At 38.1% G+C, this 16,312-nt stretch overlaps 2 protein-coding genes across 4 annotated transcripts in view; one reads left to right on the top strand and one right to left on the bottom strand.

The window, feature by feature from the left end:
• IL12RB2 (interleukin 12 receptor subunit beta 2) overlaps positions 1-2,975 on the bottom strand; it is a 68,310-nt gene extending 65,335 nt beyond the window's left edge. The window contains exon 1 of the mRNA XM_032494540.1: positions 2,854-2,975. The gene's annotated coding sequence lies outside the window, so the exon portion shown is untranslated. The remainder of the gene's footprint in view (positions 1-2,853) is intronic.
• Positions 2,976-3,029: 54 nt separating this feature from the next.
• Positions 3,030-16,312, top strand: part of C13H1orf141 (chromosome 13 C1orf141 homolog) — a 159,039-nt gene continuing 145,756 nt past the window's right edge. For all 3 annotated transcript variants that reach the window (XM_032494545.1, XM_032494543.1, XM_032494544.1), the window contains exon 1: positions 3,030-3,145. The gene's annotated coding sequence lies outside the window, so the exon portion shown is untranslated. The remainder of the gene's footprint in view (positions 3,146-16,312) is intronic.

Below are 16,312 nucleotides of genomic sequence, written 5' to 3'. Positions count from 1 at the left end.
ATAAATAAAATAAGCTATCGTTTATTGGAAAGGATGATGTACTGGAAAGAGCATGGTATCTGGGGCCAGAGGACCACCCTGGGTCTACTTCTCTACTTCTTCCTGTCATCGTTGCAAGTAATTTCACCTTTCAAAGCCCCTTCTCCCTGTTTAAAAAATGGAAATCCACATTTATTGAGGAAATTAAATCTTTTCACTAACTTTTGTTCCTTAATTTATTGGAAATGTCTCTCCTTGAGCAAATTCAGTCTTGAAGTCTATTTGTGGACAGCGGCGTGGGGTTGGCTGGTCTATCCTTGGGTCTTGAGTATTGTGAAATCCTGGCAAGATCTGTAACATCAGCCCCTGAGTCTTTCATTAGCGCAATGAGGCATTAAAAATATTAAAGCACATTACAATTACTTTGTTTTAAGAGTTTTCTAGGAATTTCACAACTATCTTAAGATAACTGGAGGCACCTCGGGGGAGGTGAGGGGACTAAGACTATTGATCACCAACCCACAATATTCATCAAGGTTTCTTCTATAAACTAAAAATTCAACTGAAATCTCTACACTAACAACCCCATGTCTCAGCGTCTCTGCCTGATGTTTTTCTTAACATTTTCCTCTGCATATTACTGCAAAAGAGATATAAGTTAAGATTCTAATCTTAATAATCTTTTATAGGCATTTACTTAGCAATTTGTCACAATGCAGAGCATATGACTGAGATGTTAATATTTGGTCTTAAGTAAAGTAACTATGGGTATCTCTATCCTACAGGTGGGGAAATCTGCAAGCTGACGATGATAATACAGAAAAATCAGAAGTAAATTCAGAATTTGATACATTTAAACTACCTTCTATGCTTGAATTTTCTCAACTGTAAATGAGAATAAAAATATCACCTACCTCACGGGATTATCATGGCAGTTAAATGAGAAGCTTTTAGCACACTGTCTGGTATATAGTAAGAGCTCAATAAATATTATCATCTGCCATCGTTATAATAAGAAAAAGGTTAACATCACTTATCAACGACATGTTGGAATTAAGTTAGGCATTTTGACCTCTCTCTTGGCCCATTCATCTAGCTTGCCATTGAAAGATTAATTTGATTAAAACTAGATCCCATGCTTCCTTAATAACAGATGACTTTATGCCATCTATCATTGACGACAGTAAAGTGTTCTCATAATTACTGTCTTCCCAAATAGTTTTAACTCCTGGAGGACAGGGACTCTCATGTCTTCATATTTATTACAGTGACCAGCACAATGTCTTGAACGTAAGAGATGGTCAACACACATCTGTACTTTAAAAAACCATTGTTACTATTAGAAAAGAGCACCACAAGATTCCAAGAACCAAAGAAATTAGACAAGGCTTCTTTGGGATTTGGCTTTCTTTTCAGGTTAGCCTACACAAATTTACATGTGGAAGTCAAAAGCAGTGCTGTGAGTGCAACTGCAAAAATGACAAATAACTGGTCAGAGAACAAAGCAAGGGCAGTAATTAAAAAATAAGTCCACAGCTGAGAAATGATGTGCAGCATCTCCTGTACTTCGAGGATTCTTCTCCCATAAAAATCTCATGTGTGCTTTAGAATTTTTTCCACACTAAAACTCATTCTAATACAGAGAAGACTCAGAGCTTGCCAACATTTGGGAATTTATGTAAACATTATAACATTCAAGAAATACGATGCATCATAAAAGAACACTGCAAACTCTTTTAGAGCTTTTCACGCCCAAGAAAGTGATAGTAATGAATTGAGGATCTCACATTAAAATGGAGAAGAGTGTCAGTTCTTAGCCACTAAGGTCCTTTCAGGTACATGCTGGACAGAGAAACAGAGCACTGTGCCAGCCCTTGTTAATGGGAATGAGAATCAAAGGTTTGTCCAAGTGGAGGTGGATATCGTGTTATGAGTAAGAGGCACAAAGGCAAGGAACATGGAGTCTGAAGCCAGAAACCTGTAACTAACTACCTCTGCGAAAGTGCAAAAGTTTCCTTATCTGTGAAATGGGAATACTAATAACCACTTCACTGGGTTTTGAAAGAATTATAGTGGATAACAATGATACTCAAGGGCTAGGTACAAATCAATAAAGATTTTTATCCACACAGGATATACACGGAGGGGACTGTAACAATCACCAGGAGTTTAAAAAAGAACAGAGACTAATTTTGCCCTGTTCTTAGACATACCAGGAAACAAACTTTTTGTATGCTTTTGGGTTGCTATTTGTAAGACCCAGATCTAATCACGGGGATACTTAATCCCTTCCAATGCTTCTGTTTAGTGACCCTCAATTAGGCGAAAAGGGCCTCTCTATAGAGACACTTCACAGATGAGAAAACTGACATTAGCCATAAGGCTCGGCTAGTACCAGAGCATTCTGCTGGTAACTGGCCAGCAGGACTCTGTGGGTCCACAGAGGCCCCAGGAAAGTGCTGCCGAGAGAGGGACAATTCACCTCCACGCAAGACTAAGGAAGACTCCCCAATATCTTGCTCACCCAAAGGTCCACTTTCAAGCCCCGAGTCATGCCCGTGGGCCTGGACCAAAGCTGGACCCTGAGGCATGCCCGCTGCCCTTTCCAGACGCCATCCCCTCCTTTCCTCATGCGCCCACCATTCTGCTTCCCGTCTCAGCGAGCGCCTTGGAGGCTCAGTCTGAGCGCCCCCTCCCCAACCCCAACCAGCACCCTCAAGCGAACATCACGCCCAGAGAGGGGGGAACTTGACTAAGAGAGGTCGCCCCCAATCCCATCCTTCCCTCCACCCCGGGGAGAAGCGAGGCACGGAAGCCCGGCGTCCCCGGCACCTCCCGACACCCCCCCCCGCCCCCCAATCCCAGGTCACTCACCGCGCGTCGCCAGCCCGCGGGCCGGGTGCGGGGTCGGCGCGGAGCCGGTGGCCGGATGCTGCGAGGCGCACGTGCCGCGCCGGCCGTGTGCGCCCCGGGCGTCCCGGAGCCCGTGCCCGGCCCCCTGGTGGCCCCGGGGTGGGCGCTCGGGCGCCGCGGCGCGCGCGGACGTGCGGGGGGCGGGGCCCGGGCCGTAGCGGAGGGCGAGCGGCTGCGCGGCGGACGGTCGAAGCAGCCGGGCCAGGGTCTGGTTCCGCCACTGGCCGGCTGTGCCTGTGTCGCCGGGAGCAAGGTAATTATCGCTGCGCACCTTCGGTTTCCCTCCGGTACCGTGCGGGCAGGAAAGCCGAGCTCCGAAGCCTGAGCGACCACTGACCGGCTCGGTGCGGTGAATTATGCGCCCAGGTATGAAAAGCCCGGCCCAATCGTGTTCCCGCCTTTCACAGCCACGCAGAAGTGGCGCTTCGCTAATACTCATTAGAGAACTTTCCTCAGAGATGTTCCTCCTCTGTGCTTGCCCACCTCTTACCACACCCTGTGCCGTGGTCTCCACAGTGGGTTGTGTGCAAGTCTGGGTGTGGGAAGAAAATACTAGAACTTTCATTTATGTTTGGTAACTAAAAAATAAGAGAAAATTAACATTTAATAGATGGCATGACCCCGACCGTAAACGGTCCCATGTTCTATGTAAGTGGAGTTCTGAGGGAAGAGGGGAAACTGTCCAAAGTGCAGAGGGGATGACAGCAGTGCTTTTATTTAGAACATTTCATTGAATCCAGGAATTAAACTGTAAGACATACCGTGTTTTATATACTAGTAAGAAATAAAAAGACCTGTCACATAAAATTATGACATGATGCTTCCTTGTCACTTACAATATTTTTCATTAAATTTTAAAAAATATCTCTTAGATTTATTTAGGCATACATGTTTATCATCTATCACTCTTGCTAATTCAAAAAGAAAAAGGAAAATTTAGGCAAAATAAACTTGGTTAAAATCGTCTTTAGATACGTGCACATTTAGTGTCTAACACTCCTGATCACTTTTTTTGTTTCGCCCAGTATCGTCAGTAATACGATTATTAATAAGGCCACATTTCTTAAAAGAATGTCCCACTGTTACCTCGGAATGTTCTTCCAGTTCCCTAAAGCCGAGCCAGGTTTGCTGAGCATGCGCAGAGCCGAGTATATGGCCATACTGTTTGGGCAGTAGACATAAGACGTTAAATATGGAAAAAAAGTACATCTTAGAATTCAGCAGTGTACATTGATTGCTTTTTTGAGGCTGTAACATATTGTAGTTTACCTACTTAAGCAATTAGCTATGCGAATAATTTGATAAAAACAAATCCTTTAAATTGTAGAATCTTAACACTTGTGTAGTGAGATGTTTAAGTGGCTGTGAAAATTCTTTACAACAAAGTTAAAAGAGTTATTTTAGTTAAAAGTTATTTTTTTCCTTTTACCAAAAAGGGCAAATATTCTAAATTTGCTGGTCTTTTCTGTAGTGATATGTCTCTTGATAATATGGAATCTAATAGATTTTTCTGGGAGAAAACAAAAACAAGAAAACAAGGCTTCTTTGTCCCTTGAAGGAAAGATAACATTTAACACTGAGTGAGAAAGTGCTATAAAGAGAACATTTGAAAACAAAAAATTTCAAAATGTTTGGGGGGCGGGGGTTTTGGCTAAAAATTATGTAACCTTTTTACCTGCAAAAAAAAGCTTTAAAAAACTTGGAAACAATTTACTATCTTGCTTCAATTTTTCAGTTGAGTAATTGAGTGAATTTTTGAACCCATTTGTTGAAAATGCACAGCTTCTGCTCCGTGTGAAATCTCAGTTGTAATAAAATGATGGTAACCAAATGTTAATAATAAGCTTGTATAATTCATGGATTAGCTTATTTTTTTTTATAATTTTTAGTGGGAAGAAACATTTTTATTTTGTTAATAAATATTCCAAAAATGTATTTTACTCTTTATCTCATTTTAAAATTAATTTGTTTTTGTGTACTTTTCACAACGTATATGTTGTAAATGTATATTTGCAACATATATTCATTTACATATATATAAATTTATAAGTAAACTAAAAAGAAAACTGAACACGTATTGGGGAGGTAGTGTCAAATCCCTTATTTCTTAAGGCATGTGCAATCTAAAATGTTTAAAGACCACTAGTCTATTAACTTCTAATTGTAGCATCTTATAAAGTTGCTAAGTCAGACCCAAGATGGTGTTCCAGTGCATCTGAGCCATTTTCTGTAGGGAAACAGATGAGAGGTATTGGACAAAGGACTTGAATCTGTTAATGAAGCAAAACAAATTAGGTTACAACTATAAGATGCAGGCAACAGTAATAGCCTCCATTATTCTCTTTTTTCCCTAGATGCAGATATTTCAGAAGATGACCAATCTAATAAGTATTATTAGAGAAGCTATCATCTTCCAAGTCCATCAGTGTATCATTCAATTTAGGGTTAAATATTGAGGGAAGGCTTGTGCTAATAGTTACTGATAACAGCAGTTCTCCCATCCTCCCTGCGTCCTCCCTGTTATTGCAATCTCCATGAATGCAAGGACCACATCTGTCTTGTTTGCTCCCTGATCTCCAGCACCTGGCACTGTGAGTGGCATAGGACAGGGCTCAAATATTTATTGAGTTGAATTGGTTTGTTCTGGAGAGATCACATTCTCTTTGGTGCATCATGGCTATAAGTGGTGTTGAATCTTCAGACTTCCAACAGAGTTAAAACAAGAATAGTTGGAAAATTGTATATAGTTTTTCCTAGCAAGTCAGTGACCCTTCCATATGGAATCTAACCATCTGTAGAGGTCTTTCTATTGTCTTTCTTCTCTTCTCTTCCTTTTCTTCCTCCTTCTTTTAATATCTGGAGAGTTTCCCTAATAGATAAATGGTGATTGGCAGTGGTTAACTATCTAGTTAGAGGGAAAAAAATCTTGTTTGTTTTCTGAGAACAAGCCCTAGACAGTGGAGAATGCCTGATGAAGCAAGAGCCTCCAAGATCCTCACCTCCTGCTTACCACTGAAGCCACACTGCTCACTGTGCACCAAACAGACCAGGCAGGCTCCTGCCTCAGGGCCTTGCCCTCTCTCATCTTCTGCCTGGAGACGTCTGGAGACATAAGGGGCACCTGCTCTCTTACCTTCCTGCTTAACTGTCACCTTCTCAGCAAGGCCCTCCTCCTGACTATCCCACTCAACTGTCCACTCCGCCCCCTGCAGTCACTTTTGTTTCCCAGGTTGCATGTGTCACCTTCAAACATACTACATAACGTCCCTGCGCTGCTTTTTGTCTGACCCCAACTGAAAGTCAGCTCCACACACACAAGAAAAGAGCCTAGCATACAAACCAAAGTATCAACCTGTGAGAGTTACGATGCTTATTTTTAACTGTGTGGATGTGAGATGGCCGTCTGCCTGGCCATAGTTAGATGAGTGCACTTGCAATCAAAAGCTCAGTTAAGTGAATAACCACAGTGACAGTGACAAAGACTTTTCTAGGAAATACTAGTTCAGTTTCCATTTCTGGTACTTTTCCATTCCTTTAAATGCCTATTTTGGTTCACTGTTGATACCAAAAGTCCTGAAAATACTCACACTGTGCTGTGAACAACTGAGTGTCATTTGTCAGAATAAATATTAAGAGATGGTTGCCAAAGTAGTGATTTAGTGCATCAGACAAATTCTGGCACCAGTTAAGCTTGGTAAGAAGGTTTTGACATACATTTTAACCTTTTCCTTTAATAAGGAAATTAGAGTCTAAGATTATTTATTCTTACTGCTTCACTTAGCAAAAGTTCCACTTCTGAAAGTTTTTGCTTAATTATCAATTTTACTCAGCTGTCCAAAATGTTACACTTATAGGACACCAATATAACTCCTAAATATACATGTACTGTCATATATTGAAAGGGTTATATATAATATTGTGGTGCAAGATTCGTAAATTACTGGTAATCCCCAAAGATTCATAAAATGCAGAGTTGTATGTTTTCCACAACTGACATTCAACAAGCACAGATGTTGTTTATAGATGAACAAACCACATGGAAAATGCCGTCTCTTGGATAGGAGCAATGCATTTTCAAGAGGAGCCTTATTAAATGAAAATAAAGGTTAAAGAGTAAAATGAGATGTGAGGCAAATGTAAAACCCTGACAGCCACAGGGCCCCATACAATATAAATTTGATTCACAGTCTGGCTCTGCTATTCTCAACAGCTAAATCTAAGAGACATTATTTGCAAGATTCACAGGTTCCATAATATGATGATGTAATCTGGTCATCAGAAGCAGAATTTTTGGTGGCCCAGAAGAAAGTGTTTTGTAGGTTCTTCTAAAGAGGAGAGTGATTCACATAAAAGACAAATTTCTTACAAACATTCCTACACAAAACCACACAGATGTTTCGTATTTATTTAGTTGGTTAGTTACAGAATTGGTCAATAAAAGTCTCTTAAAGGGCATTCTGAAATATAGATGCTTGGTGAGCATTAACATTCTTTTCTATATATCAGTCTTTTAGGCATCAAAAATCTCTTTACTCTATGCTTCTCATACATAGAAAATATTCTCTGATTTCCAAAGTGAGATAAGTTCAAATCCTGTCCGCTCACCGTGTCCAGCTCAGAGCCAGGCTCTCTGGGAAATGAGGAATAGTGGCTACCTAGTGGGATAAGACTCCTTTGATCTACTGCCTACAATCCTCAAACATATGTTACCTGCACCCTACTCCCTCACACAAAGTGTGAAGTGGTGGAACAGGAGCAATGAGTGCTCGCCTTTGAAAAAGAAAAATGTGAGACACCAGGAGTCAGAAGTCATTGGTCTGAAGCACTGCTGTCTGCTGGGTGATGTAATAAAGTTTTTGATTTTGGTCTATAGGACCTCTGTTAAAACAGACAGGGAAGAATCTCAGTTAAGTATCCTTTCCTTTAAGTCAAACACAATGGAGTAATAATAGGATAAATTAATAATTTGTCCTCTCCCCTCCAGTCTCTTCCTCTAAAATAATAGTTTTGTGAGAATCTTTCTGCATTTTACTTCATGCCTTTATAGATGTATAAAAGCATAGTAGTTTTTTTTTTTTACTTTTAAAAAATTGAGCCAGGCTATCCATTTGTCTGTCTGTCTGTCTATCTATCTACTTTGTTTTTCTTTGCCACGTGGCATAAACTTTATTCCACAACGTACATAATAGATCTAATTCATGTTTTCAATAGCTACAAGTATTCCATACTTGACTACTTCAAGTTTATTGCTCTTTCTTCTGCAGCGTCAAACCTTAAATCCATCCAATTAGTTTTATATAAGATGTTAAAATATCAGCTCTGGAAGTTCCATTTATTATTTTGTATAGTTTCTGTTTCTATTCTTACTAGTTTTTCCTTTAAATCTTTGAGTGCATTTATAGTAGTTATAGTGAAGTCCTTGTCTGCTATTTCTATCATCTCTGCTATTTCTGGGTTTCTTTTATTGTCTGATGTTTCTCCTACTTATGAGTCACATTAATTGTGCTTCTTTGCCCATCTAGTATAATTTTTTTTACTGAATCCTAGAGATTGTAAATGTCATGTGATTTTGAAAGTTAAAATATTTGCTATCCGGTCCTATACAGAAAAAAATTTGCTGACCTTGCCCTAAATGTTTAGAATTGTGTTGAGTGTAATTGTTGTACATGGAGCACACAGCATACAATTGTCTTTTAAAGTCCTACTTCACCTCCTTCCTTTTTTCCAATTAATACATCGGTATATCCCCACATCCTCTCTAACATTTGTAATTTCTTGCCTTTTTGATAATGGTCATTCTGATAGGTGAGGTGACATCTCATTGGGGTTTTGATTTGCATTTCACTTATGATTAGTGATCTTGAGCACATTTTCATATGCCTGTTGGCCATTTGTGTATCTTCTTTGGAAAAATGCCTATTCAGATCCTCTGTCTATTTTTTAATCAAGTTTTTGTTTGTTTGTGTGTTTTGCTATTGAGTTGTATGAGTTCTTTTTATATTTTAGACATTAACCCTTTATTAGATATATGATCTGCAGTTTTTTCTCCCATTCAGTAAGTTGCCTTTTCATTTTGTTGATGGTTTCCATTGATTTTCAGAAGCTTTTTAGCTTGATGTAGTCCCATAATCATTGCAAAGATCAATGTCAAGGAGCTTACTGCCTATATTTTCTTCTAGGAGTTTTATGGTTTTAGGTCTTACTTTCAAGCCTTTAATCCATTTTGGGCTAAGTTTTGTGTAAGGTGTGAGAGGGTGGTCTAGTTTCATTGTTTTGCGTGTGGTTGTCCAGTTTTTCCTGAATCACTTGTCAAAGAGACTGTTCTTTCCCTGTTGTATATTCTTGACACCTTTGTCATAAACCCATATATGTGTGGGTTTATTTCTGGGCTCTCTATTCTATTTCTTTGATCTGTGTCTGTTTTTATGCCAATACTGTTTGATTACCATCGCTTTGTAATATAGTATGTTATCAGGATGCGTGATATCTCTGGCTTTGTTCTTTCTCACGATTACTTTGGCTATTCTGGGTCCTTTGTGGTTCCATATAAATTTTAGAATTGTGTGTTCTATTTTTCAAAATGCCATTGGAATTTTGATAGGCATTGCATTGAATCTGTAGATTATTTGGGTAGTATGGATATTTTAACAATATTAATTCTTCCAAGCTATGAGCATGGAATATTTTTCAATTTATTTGTGTCTTCTTTAGTTTCTTTCATCAGTGTCTTATAATTTTCAGTGTACAGGTCTTTCACTTCCATTGTTACATTTATTCCTAGGTATTTTATTATTTTTGATGCAATTGTAAATGGAATTGTTTTCTTAGAACTGATTTTCATATATTGATTTTTTATCCTGAAACTTTACTGAATTAATTCATTTATTGGTTCTAACAGTTTTCTGGTGGCGTCTTTAGGATTTTCTATATAGTATCATGTCATCTGCAAATAGTGATAGTTTTACTTCTTCCTTTCCAATTTGGATGCATTTTCCTTTCTTTTCTTGCCTAATTGCTCTGGCTAGGACTTCTAGTACTATTTTGAATAAAAGTGGCAAGAGTAGGCTTCCTAGTTCTTGATCTTAGAGAAAATACTTTCAGCTTTTCACCATTGTGTATTATGTTAGCTATGGACTTGTCATATTTGGCTTTTACTATGTTGTGATATGTTCCCTCTATATCCACTTTGTTGAGTCTTTAATAATGGATGTTGAATTTTGTCAAATGCTTTTTCTGCAATCATTGACATGATCATATGATTTTTATCCTTCATTTTGTTGATATGGTATAACACAGATTGATTTGTCAATATTGAACTATCTTGGTACATCTGGAATAAATCCCACTTGATTATGGCATATAATCCTTTAAGATATTGTTGAATTTGGTTTTCTAATATTCTGCTGAGGATTTTTACGTCTATGTTCACTAGGGATATTGGCCTGTAATTTTCTTTTCTTACAGTGGCTTCGTCTAGTTTTGGTATCAGGGTAGTGCTGGCCTTGTAAAATCAGTTTGAAAATATTCCCTCCTCTTCTGTTTTTTTGGAAGGATTTTGAGGAGACTTGGCATTAGTTCTTCTTTAAATACTTGTTAGAATTCACCATCTGATTCTGGACTTTTGTTTGCTGGGAAGATTTTGATTACTGATTCAGTCTCCTTAATAGTAATCAGTCTGTTCAGGTTTTCTATTTCTTCATGATTCAGTCTTTGTAGCTTGTATGTTTCTAGGAATTTATCTATTTCTTCTAGGTTGTCCAATTTTTGCATATAATTGTTCATAGTAGTCTTTTATGAGCTTTTGTATTTCTGTGATATCAGTTGTAATGTCTCCTCTTGTATTTCTGATTTTATTTGAGTTATCTCTCTCTATTTTGGTGAGTCTAGTTCACACCCCTTATAGCTTTTTGTTTTGTCTACTTTTTCCCCCTTTCTTATTGTCTATTTCCAGTCCTGTTCTACTTCCCATCCCATTGACACTCTCATTTATATAGTGTATGTCTTTCCATATTCTATGTGTTTATTTACATACATATGAATTTGTGATAAATATCTAACATTGTTGTGGTTGTAAAAGTTTAAATGAATTTATAAATTTAATACTGTTTTTACTTTTATTTCCCTCTCAACATCATGTTTTTGAGATCAATCCATGTTGCAAGCAGCTTTGGTTCATTGTTTCAGTCTACTGCATAGAATTCCTTCAAAAGCATAACCCACATTTCTACATCCATACTCATATTGATAGGCTTAGTTGGTTCCAACTTCTTGCTACCACAAATAATACCTTGAACATTCTTGTGTATGTCTCTTGTGCATGTATGAGGATGTTTCTCCAAGGTGCACACCCAGAAATAGAAGTGCTGTGTTGTAAGTGATGCACGTGCTCAACTGCACCAAGTACAAGATTGTTCTTTAAAATTGGCTGTACCAGTTGGCAGTCACATGAGTAGCACCTGAGGATATCCATTTCTCCTCATCCTTTTCAGAATTTTGTATCATCCAATTGTATTAGTTTCCTACTGCTTCTGTAACAAATTACTACAAGCCTGGTGGTTTAAAATAATACACATTTGAAGGTCTGAAGGTCAGAAGTCCAAAGTGGGTCTTACTGAGCTAAAATAAATTTGCTGGCAAGGCTGTACTCTTCTCTGGAGACCCTAAGGAAGAGTCCATTTTCTTGCCCTCCCAGCTTCTGGAGTTCACTCACATTCCTTGGTTCATGGCTTCCCTCGTCTTCAAGGTAGCAATGGCCAGTCAAGTGTTTTTCACATCACATCACTCATACTCCTTTTCCTGCCTCCCTCTTTTACATTGAAGGACCCTTGTAACTACATTAGACCCACCTGGATAATCTCCTGCTCTCCAAGTCCACTGATTAATAACATTAATTCCACTTGCAACCTTAATTCTCTCTTGCCGTGTAATGTTAACATATTCACAGGTTCTGGGGATTAAAATTTAAGTATCTTTGGGGGGCCATTTTTCTACCTATCATACCAACTTTATATTTTTGGCCAATTTGTAAAACATCTTATTGTACCTAAAATGCACAAAGAACTCCGATAAATTTGGTAATGAAAAAAGGAATAGAAAATTAGTACTGAATGTAAACAGACAATTCACGGAAGGAAAAACCTGAAATGCCAATAAATATATGGAGAGATGCTCAACTTCACTTTTAATAATAGGAACACAAATTTAAAGTGCACTGAGACCCTTTTTTGGTAACAACATGAGATATTTTTTGCAACAGTTTGAGATATAGTTAATATACCATATAACTCATTCATCTAAAGTATATAATTCATTGGTTTTAGTAGACTCAGACTTGTGCAACCATCACTGTAATCAATTTTGGACTGTTTTCATCATCTCCCAACAAAACACTATAAACTTTAGCTGTCGCTTCCAACCTCTCCTTCCTTCCTGACTCTATGCAACCACTAATCTACTGTGTCTGTAGATTTGCCCATTCTGGACATTTCATATAAATGCAAATGACCTCTTTCACTTAGCATGTTTTCAAGGTTCATCTGTGTTGTAGCTGTATCAGTACTTTATTCCTTTTTATAATTGAATAATATTATTTTATAGTATTGATATACCACATTTTGTTTATCCATTCATCATCTGATGGACATTTTGGTGGTTTCTATCTTTTGGTGGAATGATGCTGCTATGAGCATTCATGTACAAATTTTTGTGTGGACATATGCTTTCATTTCCCTTCAGTGTATTCCTAAGATTGAAATTACTGGGCTGAATATAGTAACTTTATGTTTAAGTTTTTGGAAAACTACAATCTGTTTTCCAAGGTTGCTGCATCATTTAAAATTCCTACCATCAGCAGCATATAATGGTTCCTCACCAAAACTTTTTATCTGTCTTTTTTTATTATAACCATACTACTGTGTGTGTTTTCATTTGCATGAGATCATTTTTTTACCTACCATATTGACAAAGATCAAATTTTGAAAAAACACTGAAATGGAGAATATATTGGGAGAAATCAGGCACTAACCTACATTGCTGGTGGCAATGTGAATTAGCATGACCTCTCAGGAGATTTATTGGCTACTTGACTTATCAGAATTTTAAATGCACATAACCTTTGACTTAACAATTCCCCTTCTAGCAATTTAAACAAGATATTTTTGTACCTGGAAATATGGGAAATGATTTATGTACAGGGATTTTACACAATAGCATTGTTTGTACCAATTTTCATTAACAGGGAACTGGTTATGTAAGTATAATACAATTTTAAAGTGTAATGCTACACTTTAAAAGAATGAGGCAGCTTCATATGCACTGATATGAAATTATCTTCAAGATAATTAATATGTGAAGAAAGGTAGGGTGCTGAGCAATGTTCCACTATGCTGTCACTTTGTAAAAAATGTAAGAAAAAAATATACTTGCCTGTGTATGCCTAGGATATCTCTGAAAGAATGCATAAGAAACCACGAGTGATTTCCCTGGGAAAGGGAATTAAGTGGCTGAGGAAGGCTGGGAGGGCATTTAAAAATAATATTTCTTTCTTTGTGTATTTTAAAATTTCAAACTATATGTATGCTATAGTTATTTTATAATTTTTACTTAACAATTTCTCCATAGAGTTCTGGCATTACTTATTATGTTAATTCCAACTTCATTTTTTGTTGCTATTATAAATGAAATCTTTTAATTATGTCTTCTAATTGGAGATTGCTAGAACCAAGGGGCATTGATGGTTTTTATATATTGTTCTGGTAAATTATTACAACAGTCCTTTATAGTAGTTTATCCTGTTGGTTATCATAGCTTACCTTGCTTTTCATGTAAATGATTGTACCACCTAAAAATATGAAACCTTTTGTCTCTTCACTTCTAATTTTTGTACTTCTTACTTTTTAATTGTCTTATTGTGTTGGTTTGGCGGAGTTTTCCTTGTTCCATTTTCACTAACAAGTCAACCTTGTGTGGTTGACAGGAATGTTCAAGCTTTCCATCAAGCATGGGTCTGGGGCTATTTGCTTATTCTTCTTACAAGTAGTAAGTCCCAAAGTTCTGTAATTGTTTCCTTTTTCCCTGTGAGTTGTTCTGTCTTAGCTCCTACTCAGGGCTCTCACTTCGGGCCTCTCTTCATTTCTGGCAAATGGGGTTGTTCTTTGTAACTTTTGGCTTGGCTATGTATTTTAAGCAATTTTAAAAAATAGCAGAAATCTTTACATTCGGGCTTCCTGTATCAGCTGCTACATTAGTATCAGGAAGTCTGCACCAGCTGTGGACAGAATGTTTGTGCCCCCACCCCTCACCCGCCCCAGTTCATATGTTGATGCCTTAATCCCCAGTGTGATGGTATTGGAGGTGGGCCTTCCAGAAGCAGTTAAATTTGGATGAGGTCACGGGAATAGAGCCCCCATCATGGGATTGGTGCCCTCACAAGGGTTTGAAGAGACCTAAGCTCTCTTTTCACATTGTGAGGAAACCAAGGGGGCTCTCGAGAGAACCTGACCATGCTGTCACTCTGGCCTCAAACTTACAGCCTCCAGAACTGTGAGAAATAAATACTATTATTTAAGCCACCCAATCTATAGAATTCTTGTTAAGCAGCCCAAAATAACTAAGGCACCATCTGACTGTTACCCATTTTGAATGCCCATTATTGTCCCTATTTCTTTTTTCAGTCTCTCCAATGGAGATATACTTTTCAGAATTTTTTGACCCTCTTTGGTTCTCTTCATATTCTTTTTCCACGGGTCTATTAGTATTCTGCTGCTGCATCACAAATTGCCATATAGGTAGCAGTTTAAAACAACCTACATTTATCATCTCACAGTTTTGATGGGGTCAGGAGTCTGGGCACGGCTCAGCTGGGTTCTTTGCTCAGGGTCTCACAAGGCTGCAGCCAAAGTGTTGACCGGAACTGTGACATTCTCTAAGCATGCAGTCCTCTTCCAAGCTCACAGGGTTGTTGGCAGAATTCAGGCTTGCTCCTTCAAGGGCAGCTGAAGAACCTCTTTGAACTCAGGGAGGGCCTCAGTCCCTCTTTTGAAGAGCTTGTCTGATTAGATCAGATCCATCCAAGATAATCTCCCTTTTAATTGACCCATCGTTAACTGATTTGGGACCTTAATTACATCCACAAAATATCTTCATCTTTGCCATATAAGGTGATGGAATTACAGGAGTGATATCCTAGCACCTCTGCCATTTTCTGTTGGTTAGAAACAGGTCACAGGTTCCACCCACACTCAAGGAAAGAGGACTACACAGAAGTGTTAATACATTAATACGTGAATACATGGGACTATTTTAGAAATCTGCCTGTCATGCTTGGTAATCTCATACTTAGATACTGTTTGAAATTCACTCTAGCAGGAATGAATCTCAAATCTGTATCAGTTTGTTTCTCTGTGAGTAACCATTTCAACCATCTAATGAGCATCTTTGCCTTTGTGGCCTGTTAGCATTTCAAACTCAATGTAGTAAATCTCGATATTCAAGATCAATGATATATCTGCTGATTCTCACATGAGGAAATGATTGTTTGGCTCGTAATTTAAATTTTGCCTTCAAAGTCATGAGTTTTCTCTACAAGTACCCATCCCACAAGCTGATCTTTTTCACTTTGTTAGGGCTAGTATGTAAAAAAGTTGAGTTTCATTTGCTAGGCACTCAGCTGGGCTAACTACTAAGCCACTTGTTATATATCAGTGCCTCAGGCTTCAACATCCTTAGAAATTGCACAGGACGTGCTCCTTAAGGGTCTCTGTAAAGCAATCAGAACCACACACACTCGAAGGGATTCTGTATTCTCAGAACCCGACTTCCCTCCACGTCTCTAAACTAGCTATTTTTCAAGCTGTTCGTAGGTTCCTTAATAGTATCACACCCTCCAAACCATCCAGTCTCACAACTTTAAAATAGTGGTGTATGAACTTAAGTGGGGATATTTAAGAAAGGAATCTCTTGATTCACTATGCAAAAAAGGCTTTGTGAATGAGCATATGTGCATTTTTTTTCAGGAATGATGTCCTTAGCTTTCTTCAGATATTCAAAGCGGTGCGTAACCCAATAAAGCTGACTTGGAATTAATTTTGCTTTTTCTCTCTCCTTCTTAACTTTTGCTGGGTTGTCAATTCCTTTTAACCTTGCCACCTTGAGATTCTTAGTATTTCTGTCATCACTACCAGCATCCTAGTTCAGGTGTTCGGTGCCTTTGTATTATACTCCTAATTACTCTTTTGCCAATTTAATTTTTCTAAAGCCCATATTTGAACATGTGTTTAGCCAGTCAGCCATCCAGTTTACAGTGCCAATTGGCTGAGAATACTAAGATCGGTAGACATTTCACATCCTCAATCTTTTCCTGTTTTGGTGAAGAAAACAGATATAATGATATTTTTAAAAAGTAGCATATGTGCGAGAGTAA

This window comes from Camelus ferus, chromosome 13, assembly GCF_009834535.1.
Source record: "Camelus ferus isolate YT-003-E chromosome 13, BCGSAC_Cfer_1.0, whole genome shotgun sequence".
Taxonomy (NCBI): Eukaryota; Metazoa; Chordata; class Mammalia; order Artiodactyla; family Camelidae; genus Camelus; species Camelus ferus.
Note: the sequence above shows the minus strand (reverse complement) of the source record. Positions and strands in the feature narration are given on the sequence as shown.